Source organism: Myxine glutinosa, chromosome 9 (genome assembly GCF_964187855.1).
Source record: "Myxine glutinosa chromosome 9, kmMyxGlut1.1, whole genome shotgun sequence".
NCBI lineage: Eukaryota > Metazoa > Chordata > Myxini > Myxiniformes > Myxinidae > Myxine > Myxine glutinosa.
This window is the reverse complement of record NC_136269.1, coordinates 53,042,121-53,061,176: the sequence shown is the minus strand read 5'-3', so window position 1 is coordinate 53,061,176 and position 19,056 is coordinate 53,042,121. Positions and strand designations below refer to the sequence as shown.

The 19,056-nt window shown below is 43.7% G+C and overlaps 1 protein-coding gene across 5 annotated transcripts in view; it reads left to right on the top strand.

Moving 5' to 3' along the window:
• Positions 1 to 19,056, top strand: part of LOC137412485 (SLIT and NTRK-like protein 2) — a 267,036-nt gene that overhangs the window by 48,417 nt on the left and 199,563 nt on the right. The gene's annotated exons all lie outside the window — the stretch shown is intronic.

The following is a 19,056-nucleotide window of genomic DNA, read 5'->3' as shown; positions in this document are numbered from 1 at the left end:
ACCAGTTTGTGTAAGGCCTCCCTCTGGGTACCTCCCAACTCTACGCTACTACGATTTACCATCTCGCAAATGGGATCGGGCCAATTCCTACTTCTTATTGAAGGCTCCCCCCGGGGTCGGCTCGGCTGGACGTTCTCGCCCCTCACTGTCGCGACTTCCACAACTGGGGTGCAGCCAGCTACCCTCGTGCCCCTTACTATAGTGCGTGGTTCTGTACTCATATTTATTACTCGGACGGCCACTACCGGTCCGTCCGTTTTTACAAGGGTGCGGCCCACGATTAAACCCGGTATGGACTGCGCTGCCACCGGTTCGACCAGGCCGCAGGACTCCTGCCATGTTGGGCGAGCTGCCCACCGGGCCGGCACTATCGCCTCGGCCCTTGGGGGGATGGTCACGGCCTCGGAAGCCTCCAGCTCCGCTCTCTCGGCCGTGCTCACTCCCCCTAACGGCAGCTCTTCTACTCCCACCTGCAGGATCCCCCGGCACAAGTCGATTTTACAACCGCTGGCAGTCAACAAATCCAACCCTATTAAACATGGGTCGCACACCTCCGCCACCCAAACATCTATCTCCCTCCTTACCGACCCTAACTTGAGGGTCACAGAACCACGCCCTATGATCGGGGCCGTTACCCCGGTAGCAAGTTGCAAACTATAATTTTGCAGGCGCTGGATCTTATCCCAGCCACCTGCGCTCGAATCAAGGACCACAGGGCTGATGATCGTGGCGCTAGCTCCTGTGTCCACTACGGCGTCTACCCCCCACGCCGGCAATTTTGCATCTGATTGTCAGGCTACCGGTTCCAATTTGGCCACAATAGATGACCTGTCGCGTCAATGAGAGCTCTCCTCCATCCTCTTCTGCCGAACACCGCCCTACGTGCCCGACACCTTCTAGTTTCCCGGGGTCTGGCGGGGGGGGGTGTCTGGGGTCGGCTAACCCGCTCCCCTCTGGGCGGAGTTGAGGACCTCAACCGCCGGGGATCATCCCGGCGCGTGGCTCGACAGTGCCGCACCAGGTGACCCAGACGGTTGCAAGTATAGCACCTCACCTGATAAGGTGCTTGTCTCCGGAATTCCAAATTTCCCCCCCTGTAGGTCCGAATTGGATTACCCGCTCGTGGTCCACCGCGGGCCACCTCCGGGGCCGCCTGCCATGGTCCAGGTCCCGCCAGGTGCTGGTCCACCAGCCTCCGGACCATGCCCGCCAGGTCAGGACTCACGTCGGGGGCGGGCCCCCTAAGGGGTCCGCCCTCCATCGGGGGTCCCACCTGGCGGACCGCCATTGCGAGACGCTCGCCCCCCCCGGGCCAGGGGCCTCGCTGCTTCCCAACGGGCCGCAGCGTCAGCCGCCTGGCTCAGAGTCTGCGGGCGCCACATGGCGAGCTGTTGCCGGAGCTCAATATCCGGGAGGGCCTGGATAAAATGGTCCAGCGCCAGGCTTTCCCGGGAATCCGCTGCCATGCTAGCATGTGCGATCCCCACTGCGCGGCGAATGTCGTGGGCAAGTTCCCCGATGGCTTCCTGGGGCTTGCGTTTTCGCAGCGCGAGCTGAGCTTTAACAAGCTCGCTCTGCTGTTCAATGCCGAATCGATTAATTAGGGCGTCGCGGAGGGCTGGCAGGGTGAGAGCACCCGCTGGTAATGCCGTCAGCACCTCCGCCGCCGCGCCACGCAATGCGGCCACCAGGTGTACTCCACCTTCGTCCTCACCCCAACCGTTGCCCTTACACACACAGTCAAACTGCGCCAGGTACGCGCGTAGATCACTCTTGCCGTCATACGGCGCGAGTGGGACCTTGTGGGACCACCTCGTATGCGAGTCGTTGCCCGCCTGCCGGACCCCGTGCGTCGCCCCTTGCGGGGTCAGCGCGGGGCCGAACCGGCCGGGCCCCCACAGTACATTACCCCCAAGGGGCTCTCGTGCCTCCCCGGTCCCTCCAACAACTACCCCTGTTGGTGTCGATGCATGGGTCACACCTCCGCAACCCGCTACCCATTCCATACCACCACAACCTTGCTCACCCACACCTCGCACCTCTCGTTCCATACCCTCCGGACCAGCCATACACCTCACTCTTGGCCTCTCACGAACATCCGGGTCTATCTCGACCCCCAAGCTTATTAAATCACCTGGCGCATCATATGCACGACCATATTGGTCACCACTTACACCGGGTCCTTTTTCTCTTCGCTTCTCCTCCATCACCTGCGAATCCCTCATCCGGTTAATGAGCACATCATCACGATCCGAACACAGACTTTGGACCAATTCTTTTACTTCCTCCTTTATCTCTTTCTTATCCTCTCTCCGTTGCTTCTTAATTTCGCTCACCCCTTCTTCCACTTCTTCTAATTTCTGCTTCACCTCCTTCATCTCCTCGTGCGCCCCTTTAAGTTCTTCCTCTAACTCCACTTTATTTTTTTCTATGTGCTCCCGCACCTCCCGCTCTTAAACTCCATCACCTCTACCACTTTGTTCATTTTCCTCGTCAGGTCCTCATGTACCGTCTGACACTCTTTTTTAATTACCCCTACGTCCTTTTTCATCTCCTTCTGTGTCGATTTTAAACCCTCTATTACCGCTGTGTTCTTCTTTACCTGGTCCCCCAACTCCTTTTGTCCCACTGTCAGTTGTTCTACTCCCAGCGTCAACTCCTCTATACCCCCTTGCAATTTTACAGTCCCCTTTCTCACCTCCTTCTCCATGCGCTCCTTACAGTGCCTCACCTCCTCGCGCACTCCTCCGACCTCCTCACTCACACCTCTTCTGATCTCTTCTCCCATCACTTGCATCTCCTGCCCAGATGCCACCCTCATCTGCTCCATTTCCTCCCTGTGAGCATCCAGTTTGGTTTCTACCCCCATTCTGACCTCCTCTATCTGCTGCCCCATTTGTTTAACTTCCCTTTCCGCTTGGTCCCTCATGTCCCTCAATTTGCCTTCCATACTGTTTTCTAACCCCTCTAACCCATTTTTCACTCCCTCTATCTGATTCTCCTGGGCAGCCATTCTAATTTCCACCCCCATTAACCCATGTTTCACCCCTTCTATCTGATTCTCCTGGGCAGCCATTCTATTTTCCACCCCCATTAACCCATGTTTCACCCCTTCTATCCCATTGTCTAACCCCTCTAATTTCTTGTCTAATCCCTCACCGGTACCCCTCGCTTCGTCCCTCATTACCCCCATTTGGTTTCCCATTACCCCCATTTGGTTTCCCATTACCCCTAATTGCTCACTCTGAGCCCTCATTTCCTCCCTCATTTTCTCGCTATTCTGGGCCATAAGGGCCTTCATTTGTATGAAAAAAAGGTCCAAATCTACCAGCGGCGCTACTACAGTCGCGGGCGTGGGCGCCGTGGCCATGTGCGAGGCGCCATTTTGCGCGCCCGTAACCTCGTGCGCGACGACGCTATTTTGCGAACCTGCCACCCTCACTGCTTCGCTCCCCTCATGTCCCTCATTTTGGTCCTGGATCGACCCTGCCTCACTCTCCTCTACCGGAACCCAGCCGTCTTGATTTGCCATAGCGCGACTTTCAAAATTCGGGTTTTTATTTTCGTAAAACAAAATCAAATTTCGTCGTTATAATTTCGAGCGCGTGAAACGCGCTCTGGGACCGATCCCACTTCCCGACACCAATTGTTACGGACACGACTTATTGAGATGTTATGCTGGGCCGAGCGGAATGGCCGCCGTGTTCGCACAAGTTACCCGATTATACTCGAACGTTGGCCGAATCGCGCTACGCTAGATCAATGAAGGAAAGGACACAACGGCTGGGTTAAGTGACACGACACCAGGGGTACAGTTCTCAAGACCTCCGGAGGAGGTTATAATATGGGTTTGCAGAACGTTTAGATTACACGGCACAAGAGGTACAGCACAGAAAGGTGGGCACTTAAACACGGTCTTATCTTAGCCCCGACAGACCACAGATAAACGGGACAAGACTGACTCACACAGGGATTGATGGCAAGGAGGGGCAGGTAGTCGATGGCTCAAGGTGCACCTTGGCTCAGGGGCAGAATCGACCCGGTCCGGTCCAGAGATGCGGGAGGTATCTCTCAGCGCTAGGAGGTGACGTCCTTTCTCCTTCGTAGCTCAGGCGCATCTCACGTCACCTCCGTCTTCCTGCGCTTGTCCAGCGGGGAGTGACACGCCCTCGGCTCGTTAGCTCCGCCCCAGATGGAATCGGTCCGCCGCTTCTTATTGGGTGCGGGGGGGTTACCGGGCTCCGCCCTTGACGAGGAGCTGACAGTGAGCCCCTGCGTGGTAACCCCGTCGGAGCACATGGTCAATGGCGGCTAACCAAGCCGGAGTGAGGACGCGCATTCCCCGCGCCGCTGTTGTTGTTGTTGGTGTTGTTGTTTCATGAGGAAGAGATGCGGGGAGGTATTGGGAGGTCCTAAACTTACTACTGGTGCCATACAATCACATTCTGGTGCAACGAAGAGTCAGAATTAATGGAAACGAGTCCTTAACTGACATAGACTAAGAATAACTAGCCAGATGTCCTATAGTTGTCTACGTGAGATGCGGTGAACCTGGGCACGACATTTAATGGGGGAAAAGGGGAAGGTCGGGGCTACAGAGTGTTGTTTACAGACAATGGGACTAGGGAATGGGGGATTGGGGATAGTTGGGGAGTATTGGGGAAATAGGGGAATATTTACAAGCGGATATGGATGGAGGCCAAATCCCATATCCGCAACAATATATATATATATATATACGGGTATAATTTTTTATGTTGATAGTCCTTTTTTTTTTTCTTTTTTTTTTGTATACTGATTCGAGGCTCGTGAAAGAGCTGACATTTACTTCACAAACAAATCAACCAGACAAACAAAATATATAAAAAGAGGGAGCGGAAGACAAGAGAAGGGGAAGCACGCAAACACTTGAGAGCACACAACATTTAAGAGCAGGGAGATGTGTGGGAGGGAGAGGGCTTGGGGGGAGGAGGCGTGGGAAGGGGAGGGGGGCGGGGGGGGGGGAAGTATAAAACACAAGGACACCAAGGACTTCCAGGCCAGAAGTTGGTATTTCAAAAAAGTGGAATTGGGGTGAAATTAGTGGGGATAGAAAAGATCAAGGTTTTGGATGGGGGAAGATAAGTCCTCATCTCGATGAGGTGAAGTCCTCATTGAGATGAAGTCCTCATCGAGATCATACCAAAGAATATAATCATATCAAACCACGCAATAATAATTTACCGGCAGAAAACCCGGTTCCACCGAGCTGTTCCAAGGGAATTAGTTTCCATTTGAGTGTAAAATATTTAATATTTAAAATAATATTGGCAGGAATATCCTTTGACAACATAATGGCAGGGACCTGTGCAAATTGAGCGTACCGTAATGTAAAATGTGACTTCAAGTCCTCAGTACCCCTTACTTCTTCCAGCCCTCCTCCCAAACCCCAAGTCATCAAGCCCTACTCCTCCCAAACTCTAAGTCCTCGACCTTCCCCTCCCAACCTGATGGCTTCGATCCAGCTCTTTCCCTACATACTCCCACACATGTTCACCCTACCCATTTCAAACTGCAACATTTTGCCCACCCCCCCCCCCCCCCTCCATCACCCTCACCTCATAAAAGCAAAAATGCATTCTTACATCAATCATACATTCTTACATTAAATAGATAGATATATAAACAAACAATACAAAATTGCATTACACAGACATTACACAAGGGCATTCTTACAACAGAAATAGTCAGACAGACAGACAGGTAGATACGTAGATATAGAGATAGACAGACAGATATATAGATAAGATAGGCAGACATTCAAACGGAGACATAGATAAATAGACAGACTTACAGATAGAAAGACAGATACATACAGATAGATAGGCAGATACACACAGAGATAGATATGACAGACAGAAAGTCACATAGATATATGGATATATAGATAGATAGACAGATACAGATAGATACACAGATAGATAGAGACAGATACATACACACACCGATAGAGGCACGCACAACAATAGATTGATAGATAGAGAGACAGATACATACACACACCGATATCTTTGGGGTGAGAAGGATGCTCTACTGACAGATAGAGACAGATACATACACACACCGATAGAGGCACACAATAGATTGATAGATAGATAGATAAATAGACAGACACACCGAACAATAGATAGACAGATAAACATGCACTGATAGACAGACAGACACACCAAGCGATACAGACAAACATGCACAGAGGCATAGATGAAAAATCACTCATAGAGCAACACTTGGTAAAAGAGAACAAAGTAGAATAGCACTCAGTAGAGCATCCTTCTCACCCCAAAGATTAATTGGTGGTTGAATTCAGTGACCTGATATGCAAATAGTCTTCAAATTTTGTGTTAATCAGATGAAAATTGACAATTTTAGAAATCTGGCCTATGTTGACCTTTTGGCATATGTTGACCTCAAAAATAGTTGGTGGTTGGTTTCAGTAAGCTGATATGCAAATCCAATTCAAATTTCAAGTCAATCGGATGAAAATTGAGGATTTTAAAAATTTGAAAAAAGTGCTTGAGCTTAGGCCTATGTTGACTTTTTGGTGTATGTTGATCTCAAAAATAGTTGGTGGTTGAATTCAGTTCACTGATATGTTAATCCTATTCAAATTTCAAGTAAATCGGATGAAAATTGAGGATTTTAGAAATTTGAAAAGGTCATTGACCTTTTGGCCTATGTTGACCTTTTGGCCTATGTTGATCTCCAAAATAGATGGTGGTTGAATTCATTTAGCTGATATGAAAATCCTATTCAAAGTTCAAGTCAATCGGGTTAAAATTGAGGATTTTAAAAATTCGTATAAAAGTGGTTGACCAAGTTGACCTTGTGACCTATGTTCATCTCAAAAATAGTTGGGGGTGGAAATCAATTCGCTGATATGAAAATCCTATTCAAATTTCAAGTCAATCAGAAGAAAATTGAGGATTTTAGTAATGCGTAAAAAAAATGCTTGATCTTGTGACCTATATTGATCTAAAAAAAATAGTTGGTGGTTGGATTCAGTTCGCTGAAATGAAAATCCTATTCAAATTTCAAGTCAATCAGATGAAAATTGAGGATTTTAAAAATTCGTATAGAAGTGGTTGACCGAGTTGACCTTGTGACCTATGTTCATCTCAAAAATAGTTGGGGGTGGAAATCAATTCACTGATATGAAAATCCTATTCAAATTTCAAGTCAATCGGATGAAAATTCAGGCTTTTAGGAATTTGTAAAAATCTGCTTGACCTTGTGACCTATGTTGATCTAAAAAAAATAGTTGGTGGTTGGATTCAGTTCGCTGATATGAAAATCCTATTCAAATTTCAAGTCAACCAGATGGAAATTGAGGATTTTAGAAATTTGAAAAAAGTGGTTGACCTTTGGCCTATGTTGACCTTGTGACCATGTTGATCTCAAAAATAGTTGTTGGTTGAATTAAGTTAATTGATATGTAAATCCTATTCAAATTTCAAGTCAATCTGACAAAAATTGAGGATTTTAGAGATTTGAAAAAAAGTGGTTGACCTTTGGCCTATATTGATCTTTTGACCTTTTGGCCTCAAAAATATATAAGATTTTGTCGGGCCACAGTAGTCGGGCCACAGTAGTACTAGCAATGACTCACCTACTCTTCATGAAATACACTGTGGGATTTTCAACATTCATCAACTTCTGCCAACAGATAGAACACCTACGCTAACATTCATCTGAAGGACGGCTCATTTTGCGACGCAAAGTTCTGCCTGCGAAGTACCAATCGAACTGTTCATCTGAAGTACGTTGTTTTTTTTGTTTTTTTTGTATGCAAAATTGAGGCTCGTGTAAGAGCTAACATTAATGACAAAAAAACATAAACGGACACATATACCATATCATAAAGGGAGCGAGAGACAAGATGGGGAGAGAGAGGGAAGCAGACAAGTGCAACAGTAAGGAACAGGGACATCGGGAGACCTGTGGGAGGGAGGGGGCTTGGGGGCAGGGGGCATGAGAAGGGGGGATGGTCGAGGTATAAAACAAATGGACACTGCTAGGACTTCCAGGAAAGAAGTCGGTATTTCAAAAAAGTGGATCTGGGGTGAATTAACGGGGGTAGAAAAGATCAAGGTTTTGGATGGGGGAAGTTAAGAGATGGTGGTGAACAGCTGATTTAAAGACCTAGAGGGAGGAATGGGACTGAAGAGAGTGTGGGAGTTTGTTCCAGAGGCGGGAGAAAAGAGGAATGAAAGAGTGAAGATGAGCAGACAGTCTTGATTTTGACAGTTTCACCAGAAGAGAGTTGCTGGCAGATCTTGTGCAACCTGAAGGAATATTTGGGGGACAGAGCACAGACAGAACTGGGGGAGCTAGGCCGGAAAGGAGTCGGTAGAAGACAGAAAGACCACCAACCTGCCTGTGGTGAGCGAGTGAAAGGCCCTCAGAGTCAGCTTCATCGTGAGAGATTCCAATGATTCTGAGAGCTTTGGTTTCAACAGCATGAAGCCAAACTACGTGTGAGGCAGGAGCACCAGCCCAGAGGGTAGAGCAGTACTCCATCAAGCTGCAGATGAAAGCTTTGTATGTGGTGAGGATCTCTGGTGTGCCAAGAAAGGACTTTGCACGACGGAGGATGCCCAGTCAGCGACTGGCTTTGGAGGCCAGCTTGGAAATGTGGTTTTCCCATGAAAGATCATGGCAGATAGTGAGACCCAAACGCTTGAGTGACACAACTTATTGGAGAGGATTATTGAGAAAGTAGATGGGAGGGTTGTTCAGACAGTCTTTTCGGAGAGTCATGGTGAGTGTGAGATTTGTCAGGGTTGAAAGACATGTTCCACTTGTTTGACCAGTCTGATTTTGTCCAGGACTCCAGAGAGTGAGGAGGCTGCTGCCTGCTGATCTGAGGGATTAGGTATGGAGCGGCAGAGAGTGGAGTCATCAGCAAATCAAAATGAAGTCATCAAAGAGGATTTTCCAGAGAGTCGAGGAGATCATTGATGAATACCAGATTGATGAAGACCAGAAAATTGGTGAAGTTTTGTGAAGATTGTTTAAAAATTGTGACCTATAGCAAGTATAAGTGAGGGGACAGGCAAACAAAAACACACACAAACCTGAGGGATCAGCATACTGGTCAAAAAAAAAAAAATTTGGACAAGTAATAAACACACAGACAGACACACACAGATAAACATACACAGATACACGCACACACACACACACACACACACACACACACACACACACACACACACACACACACACACAGCTCACATGTTCATGAAAAGATTGTGGAAGCATTATTAAGGAGTCCGAGGTTTCATTTGTAAGATAATTCGTTCCCAACACAAGTTTTTTCGTATGCCTCACATGCAACGGTTGATTAGGGTGGGGGCACAGTGGCACATGACCCAGGCCCCCTAGACATGGGGGCCCCCAATTACCTTTGGGGTGAGGGGTTAAATTGAACCACATTTAAATGCCACACAAAACAACAATACATTTACATGTGTTTAAATGAACCATAGTTACGTTCTTTCTTTCTGACCTTACTCGCTAATATTTTCTTTTAGAAAAACATTATTAGTTGAAAAACTGTCCGTGCACATTACAAAATTTAATACATATATTTATTTAAATATGAGTAACACAACACTCACCTATGATGTTATTTCCATTTATAATGATTTTATATGGAAGAATACACAAGAGCGCCCTAACTTGAGTGTGCCGTGGGCCAAAGCCTTGACCGGCACAGCTCACATGCACATGAAAAGATGGTGGAACATCACATGAGTAAGGGGTCCCATGTTGGGTTGGAAAGAGAAATCGTTTAAAACTGAGTGAAGGTTTCTCAGTGAAGTAAATGGGCAAAAAGCAAATTATTCATTTGGATGGAAATGTTTGTGGGTTATATTGTACACCACTCCTTTCCTATGCCATCGCTGCATGACGTCATTGTCCGGCACCGAAGGGAGCCCGGCAACGATGCACGCTGAAAGGGAGTACAGTACTCAGTTTTCACTCCGGTTTCTTGTTTTCTTGATTGTCCGGGTGATATCTCAGCCATCCTTTGAGCTAAGAAACTGAAATTTCGGCACAATAGTGAGCAAGTGCTTTGGCAAAAACGGTATTTTTTTGTTTTTTGATTAATCAATTAATTGATTACTTACTTAATTATTATCGATTCATTAAGTACTTGTTTATTTTCTTTCTCATCTGGGCAATATCTCAGGTACCTTTCGAGCTAGGAAGCTGATATTTGGACACGACAATGACCAAGTGATTTGACTGTAAAATGTATTTTTGATTTATTGATTAATCAATGAATTGATTAATTATCTAATTATTCGATTAATGACTTAATAAAAAATTATTTTAAGTTAGATTCAGATGAAACGGTGGTGGTTTAGGTATTATATTAGCCAATTGATTAATTAATTATTTTATGATTATTATTTCTTTCTTTTAATTATTAATCATTTATTTATTTTCTTTCTCATCTGGGCAATATCTCAGGCACCTTTTGAGCTAGGAAGCTAATATTTGGACATGACAATGACCAAGTGATGTGGCTATAAAGGATATTTTTGATTTATTGATTAATCAATTCATCGATTAATTATTTATTGATTAATCAATTCATTATTTAATTTTTTCGATTAATGACTTATTTAATTAATTTCCAAAAAGTTTTAGCTCCGGATGGAGCACTGGTGGTATAGGTATGCTATTAGCCAATTGATTAAGAAAATATTTGGTGATTATTATTTATTGATTTTAATTATGCAATGAATCAATGAATTATCGAACACCTCTCCCACCCATTACCTTTTATATACACACATTAAAAGTTAAAGTTATTGCGATAATATTGCGATAATACGATAAAGTTATTGGAGCATGGAATGAAGGTATTGGAAAGGGTGTTGGAGAGGAGGATAAGGAACAAGGTGAAGATTGATGAAATGCAGTTTGGATTTATGCCAGGAAGAAGAACGACAGACGTGCTCTTTATTGTGAGGCAGTTGCAGGAGAGTACATGGAGAAGAGGAAGAAGTTGTTTCTTGGGTTTGTTGATCTGGAGAAAGCATTCGATAGGGTTCCACGTGAAGTATTGACATGGGCATTGAGGAAGTTAGGAGTGGAGGAATGGTTGATCAGAGTAGTGATGGCAATGTACAAAAGAGCGAGCACAGCTGTAAGGACGAAGGACGGGAACAGTGGTGAGTTTGAGGTAAAGGTGGGAGTGCATCAGGGGTCGGTACTAATTCCACCACTACTTGTAGCTGTGATGGAGGTGCTGGCTCAGAACGTAAAGGAGGGTTTACCGTGGGAGTTGTTGTATGCAGATGATCTGGTGTTGATTGCGGAAAGTATGGATGGACTGAAGGAAAAGATGAACAAGTGGAAGGAATGTATGGAGACGAAAGGTCTGAAGGTGAATATCGGAAAGACGAAGGTGATGGCAAGTGGTGAGGTGGAAAGAACTGGGAAGTGGCCATGTGCTGTGTGCAGGAAGTGTGTCAGAGTGAACTCCATTCAATGTACAATATGCGCTGAGTGGGTTCATCAAAAATGTAGTGGTCTGAGAGGGTCATTAACCAGAGTGGCAGCTACATTCATGTAAGGTGTGCACAGAGGGAGCTGCAGATGGGGGAAATGTTGAGTTGGATCTTGGAAACGGCGTGAAGCTGGAAGGTGTGAAAACATTTTGCTACCTCGGAGACATGCTGAATGGAGAAGGTGGATCAGACTCGGCAACGGTTGCTCGAGTGAGATGTGCATGGAAGAAGTTTCGGGAATTGAGTGGCGTGCTGATGAGGAGGGGAGTGACGTTGAAGCTGAAGGGAAAGGTGTATGCTGCATGTGTGAGAAGTGTTATGATTTATGGGAGCGAGACATGGGTAATGAATGTTGAGCAGCAACGAAGGCTGGAAAGGTTGGAAATGCGAATGGTTCGGTGGATGTGCAGAGTATCGTTGAGAGAGAGGAAGACAAATGATGAATTGTGAAAGATGGTGGGAATGGAGCCTGTGATTGATGCTGTGAAGAAGAACAGGTTGAGATGGTTTGGTCATGTGTTGATGAAGGATGAAAGTGACTGGTTGAGAAGAGTGATGGAAATGAATGTAGAAGGAAGTAGAGGACGGGGAAGACCGAGAAAGACTTGGCTAAAGATGGTGGAAGAAGAATTGCGGGCAAGGGGGTTAACAAGTAGAGATGCAGAAAATAGGGCAAAATGGAGAAGATTGTCATGGGGACCGCAGGCTAACCCCCGATCTAGCAGGGAAAATGGCCTTTAAATGCATGTTGTTGTGTTGTTGTTGTCTCCCACCCAATAAGAGCTGCGTGGCTGTGAGCTGTGAAGGCCGATGGCCCCGCCAATGCCACGCTGGAGGATATTTATTTATTTGGCATGGGGGTGGTGTACTTTGAATGTATCTGTACTTGTTATGTTTAAGTCTGGTACGTGAGCAAACCAGCCACACAGATTATACACCACCCATGAAACATGCTTCCACTCACACAAGGCATCATCAGAGCGTCCTTCTGTATGACTCACATGTTCATAAAAAGATTGTGCAAACAATAATGAGTCTCAAGTTCTTTTTTGAAAGGAAAATAATTTCATATGGAGTGTGTAATCTTTATGGAGGTTGCTATGAATATCCTTTGAAAGCATAATAGTAACTCACTGTTAAGACTGCTAAGGTGTCTCAATGAAGTAACTCGACAGAAAGGTAATTAGACGTTGACAGAATTGACAAGAATTTTAATGGAGTCCCAGTTTCCATTTGCAAGATAATTGGTTGTTAAGTGAAATCGAAATAGTTTTTTTTTATTCAATTTTTTTTCTTTAAAAGCATAATAGTCATTAACTGTTAAGACTGCTAAGGTTTCTCAATACATTAAGTCAATGGAAATGTTATGATACGTTGACAGAATTGACTGAAAAGGTTGGGGAGTCTTTTCTGAGAATTTTTTAAACTTCCGGTATGTGTCCGAACCAACAACTCTGAGTATATACACCACATGTGCAACGAAAAGGCAAATAACTTGGAATTGCATGAATTTTGATGTTTGTAAACTTCTCCCTGCATTGTATGGACCCAAGAGCTCTTAAATGATGCATCATTCAGCATTGTACGTGCTGTGTTTACGACGTTTACCCCGATCAGACCCAATCAGGCAACTTGCATGTATATGTTTGCATATACTGTGTGTATATACTAGTACCGACTGCAAAGCCGCAATGAGCCGGCGAAGCCAAAGCCTCTTGCCACTATTTTACCCATCACTATGGCATCAGTAGGTTAGGTAGTTGGTAGTTGGTAGTAGGTAGGTGTAGTAGGTACCGTACCTGGTAAGACTTGGTAAAAGAGAAGAGCAGACAGTCCTCCCCAATGGCAATACCTGCATACAATAAATGTCACAAGAAGCTTAAGGAAGTAACTATACGATGTGCTAGCTTAAGGCCTATTTTAAGAAATTTTAACTGGGCTTAACATACGTTTTCACAGTATGTGTGTCGTGTTCTAACTTCAGTCGCTGTCAGGCGCCAGGGCTGGTTCTCTGACTCTCCGGGCACTGCGGCTTCCTCCACCAGAAGAAGTTAGCTTGCAGTGATTAATTCGGTGAATTCCGTCTCAACTTCGGATATTTCCGGCCATGAAAAACTATCCGTATTTCTAAACTAAATATGTAAACCGCTTATACCATATTTCTGGCCGTGAAAAACTATCCCATACGGCCGCGAGATTTCTAAAAAATAATTCTTCGTCAATGTTAGAATATTTGACGCCGTTTTCACCCTCCGAAACGCGTAATAATATTTTTTCAAATGCTCGAATCTCATTGGTTCTCGTGTTTGATGACGATTTTCGTTGAAGATAACGAGGTTGGTCTTAACGTATTTTAATTACTAATTAGAGGTTTCATTAGATTGTGAATCAAAGAACGACGGGTGAAACAAACTCCTATTGAACTTTTTCGCAATTGTTTTATGCAAACTTCCGCATCCGGTCGATGGCGGCGACCATTGAGTGATTTCATTTTAGAAATATTTTTGCAAATGCTCGACTCTCATTGGGTCCGGTGTTTGGTGACGTGTTTTGTTGAAGATAACCAGGCCCGTGTGGACCGATGTTGGTCTTAAATTATTTTATCAATACATTGGAGGTGCATAAGATTGTGAATCAAACGATGACGGGTGAAAGAAACTCCTAATGAACGTTTTAAATTTGTTATGCATACTTCCGCATCCGCAAGATGGCTGCGTCCACTGCGTTCGGAATTCTCGAGCCAAGGCATAATCAGGTTTTCAACATAATACGTACTCGTTTATTGACAACACCGGCTTCGCCGGCTATAAAGTATATATATATATATATATATATATATATATATATATATATATATATATATATATATATATATATATATATATATATATATATATATACACTATATGTATGTATATATATATATATATGTATATATATATATATATATATATATATATATATATATATGTATATATATATATAGATGTATATATATATGTATATATATATATATATATATATAATATATACTAGCAGAAGTACCCGGCATTGCCGGGTGGGGGAGGGGAGGGGAGGGGGAAGAGGAGGGGAGGGGAGGGGGAAGAGGAGGGGAGGGGAGGGGGAAGAGGAGGGGAGGCGAACGGGGGGGGGGGGGGGGAGGGGAGGAGAGGAGGAAGAGGGGGGGAGCGGAGAAGAGGGGGGGGGGAAGTACCCGGCATTCCATGTATAAACTTGAGGGAGAAGAGGGGGGAGGGGGAGGGGGGGAGGGGAGGAGAGGGGGGCGGGGGAGGGATGGGAGAGGAGATGGGTGGGAGGGGGGAGGGGGAGGGGAAGGGGGAGGGGGGAGGGGGAGGGGAAGGTGGGTAGGGGGGAGGGGAAGGGGGAGGGGGAGGGGGCAAAGGGAGGGGGAAAAGGGAGGGGGAGGGGAGAAGGGGAGGGGGGAGGGGGAAGAGGGAGGGAAGGGGAGGGCCAGTCAACAATGATGTTGCAGTTCTCATGGTCGGAGAGCAGCACAACAATCGCGACATCGTCCTGAATCTTCGCAACAGCACGAAGCGGAATTTTGGAGACTCACCGATCCTGTGACGCCCTCCAGTACCGGCATTGCCGGGTGGGGGAAGGGAGACCCGTACATTCCCAACCCGTACATTCGCCCTCTCGACTCAAGCTCACTCGGACAAAAGCCTCGCACAAATTACACCGTGAAGGCCCAATGGCCATGTCTATGCCACAAATCAAGTACGTGAGCGAGTCGGGCGCACTGAATTGAAAATATATAGAATGCTCATACTCCGTGAAAAGTGAAGCCAACTGGCGGCGGGGATGGAACATCACGTGATCGCTCTGAGTGAATCAGCGCGCTGCTCTGCCACCAGTCAGAATCCGTGTATAATATTCCTCGCTGAAAAAAATCTACGTGAAACATGCTACTATCTATGCTAAATCATGCTCTACTATCTATGCTAAATCATGCTAAATCATGCTAAATGCTAATCATGCTAAAATCTATGCTACTTGCTGTGAGTTTATGGCGGCAAGGAACATCACGTGATCGCGTCACGAACATCATTCGTGATCACGTCATCACGTGATCGTCATCGTCATCAATGAGCGCGAATGAGCGAATCAGCGCGCTGCTCTGCCACCGATTCAGATTCCTTGTTTAATAGTCCTCGCTGAAAAAAAAATATGGATCTAAAGATGAAAGAAAAAAAAAACCTATGTGGTGTGAATGGCAATGTTCCTCGCTGAAATGTGAAAAAAACGCAATCGCTTTTCGCTCTGATATACGTGCGAACGCGTAACTGAGTTAATGGCGGCAAGGAACATCACGTGATCACTCTGAGCGAATCAGCGCGCTGCTCTGCCACCGGTCAGATTCCGTGCATAATATTCCTTGCTGAAATGCGCTGAGGTAAAAATATGGTTAAAAAAAATATTATGAAATTTTTTTTTTTTAGGTCGGCCATGTTCTTCCCAGGCTCAATGGCCATGTCTGTGCCAAATATCAAGTACGTGAGCCTCTCCGTTTAGGAGTCTATCGGTAACATTACACACACACACACACACAAACTGTGTTTTATATATATATATATGTATATATATATATATATATATATATATATATATATAATATATATATATATATATATATATATATATACATATATATATATATATGTATATATATATATATATATATATATATATATACACACATATATGTATATATGCGTGTGATATATATATTATATATATATATATATATATATATATATATTATATATATATAGATATATACATATTATATATATGTATATATGTGTATGTGTATATATATATATATATATATATATATATATATATATATATGTTCATATATATTTGCTACTATCTATGCTAAATCATGCTAAATCATGCTAAATGCTCATCATGCTAAAATCTATGCTACTTGCTGTGAGTTTATGGCGGCAAGGAACATCATTCCTGATCACGTCATCACGTGATCGTGATCGTCATCAATGAGCGCGAATGAGCGAATCAGCGCGCTGCTCTGCCACCGATTCAGATTCCGTGTATAATATTCCTCGCTGAAAAAAAATATGGATCTAAAGATGAAAGAAAAAAAAAACCCTATATATATATATTTTGTGACATATATATATATATATATATATATATATATATATATATATATATATATATATATATATATATATTTGTGACATATATATATATATATATATATATTTGTGACATATATATATATATATATATATATAATATATATATATATATATATATATATATACTATATATATATATTTGTGACATATATATATATATATATATATATATATATATATATATATATATGTTTTTGGCAGCCCTCTGTCACATTGCTAGGTTCTTGAGTGGCATTTTGTTTTGGCCTTTTCAAATCTACCTTGGATCTGCAATACTTGTGCAGCAATACAATTTAGTAATATATATGGATGAGAGGATACATCGGATGTTTTTTCAAGTTGCAAAATGCTTCAACTTTATTCCCATTTGTCATAATTTCATTATTGTGATTGTAAACAAACATAATATGGAGAAACAGCATGAACAAAGCATTAGTGCGCATACTTTTTCTTCTTTAAAGCATTGCAGAGAAACTCAGCTACATTTGAGACATGTAAAACATCGACATAAATGATAATTTTATTATTCCCTGCATTTTTTGGCAAAATACACCACCCAGATATTCTCCAAACTCAGTGATAAACTTTTTCTTCAAACTTGGAAAACATGAAGGGGAAGCTCAGCTTCTGATAATTCTTCTTCATCAAACTCGGAAGGCATTACGGAGAAACTCAGCCCTAGATTCGACTCAGCTCTAAAGACTCCTTCGTTCACCACTGTAATGTCTGGGCTCTTCAAACTTATTACCTCTTCCACCATAGGTGGATGGAGGTGATGTTTTCACCCAAGTCTGTCTGCCTGTTTGTAAACAGGATATCTCAAAATTTTGTGGACGGATTCAGCCGAAATTTGGTGTATAGGTTAGATATGTGAAAGGAATAAATGATTACATTTTGTTGAAGATTCGTATCTGGATCTAGATCCGAGAATTCTTGAAGTGATTCTTCACCATTGATAGATAGGGCTAAAACCAATAAATAGCAGGATATCTCAAAAAGTTGTGGAAGGGTTCAGACAAAACCTGCTGGACAGGTTGGAAGTGTGACAAGGAAGAATTGATTCAATGTTGGTGAAGATTTAATTCCGGATCCGGTTCAGAGAATTTTAAGTTATTCTTCACCATTGAGTAATAGTGATAAAACCGATATTTCGCACGATATCTCAAAAAGTTATGAACGGATTCGGACAACAGTTGGTGGACAGGTTGGGTGTGTGATAAGGATGAATCGATTCGATTTTGGTGAAGATACAAATCTGCATAAGGTAATTTTCTTAATCTCTCAAGTGATTCTTCCACATTGAGTAATTGAGCCAAAAACGATATATAGCATGATATTTCATAAAGTTGCAGACAGATTATGTCAAAACTTGGTGGATTAGTTGGGTAGGTGACAAGAACAAGCTGATTCGATTTTGGTTCAGGTCAGGATGCAGATCCTATCAGTTGGATACAAAACGTAAACTGTTCAACCTGGCTGTCGAGGTATGTGCTCTATCAAGTGCCGTTCTAGATCTTAATGTATCCTCGGCTAGCAGCTCAATGTATTTCTGTAATCCAATGTCAGTGATAAAAATGGTCACCAAAGAAGGATGCAGCACTTTCGAGCCACATGCTATGTTGTCGGACAGCTATCCAATTAGAAGTTATTAACCTTCTGGCGATTACATTTTGCTGAAGCAAAAAAATTCCATAATATCCCCCCAAAAAATAAAAGAAAAGAGTTGTTTAAGGCCATAACAGCTCTCTAATTTGAAGTTATTGTTACCTGAAATTGTGGTGTCTTCAGGTGTGAGTTCCAACCCCCCCCCCCCTCCACAACCCCCCCCATCTTCCCCCTTATTTTGCCTTGAATGCTCAATAAACCTGACCTTTAGTTTGTATCAGAATTCTAACCTTAATCACTCGTTCTGTCTCTGTCTTTATATCCCTGGCGCTTTGACAAGTGAGCACCTGCAGAGTGGCAGCTACATGCCAGGAATGCTTAATTGCAACCACAGGAGCAAGCGAGAGATAAGTAGGACGAAGCAAGCCAGAAATAAAAGAAAGATTGGGAAAGAAAAGCATTGGAAGAAGAGCATAACAGCCGGAGGGAACAGAAACACAATTCAATACAATGTAAATGAATACAAGGGACGTTCAAAAGTTTGGGAATGGGATATTCATTGGCACCCAAGAGCTATGATGTTTTGGGGTTTTCGTAATTCCAAACTTGCATATACGATTAATAAATGACTTTATTTTCATTAATGTGACTTTGTTGTTTCAGAGTATAATCCGGAAGTTTGCTACCTTACACAATTA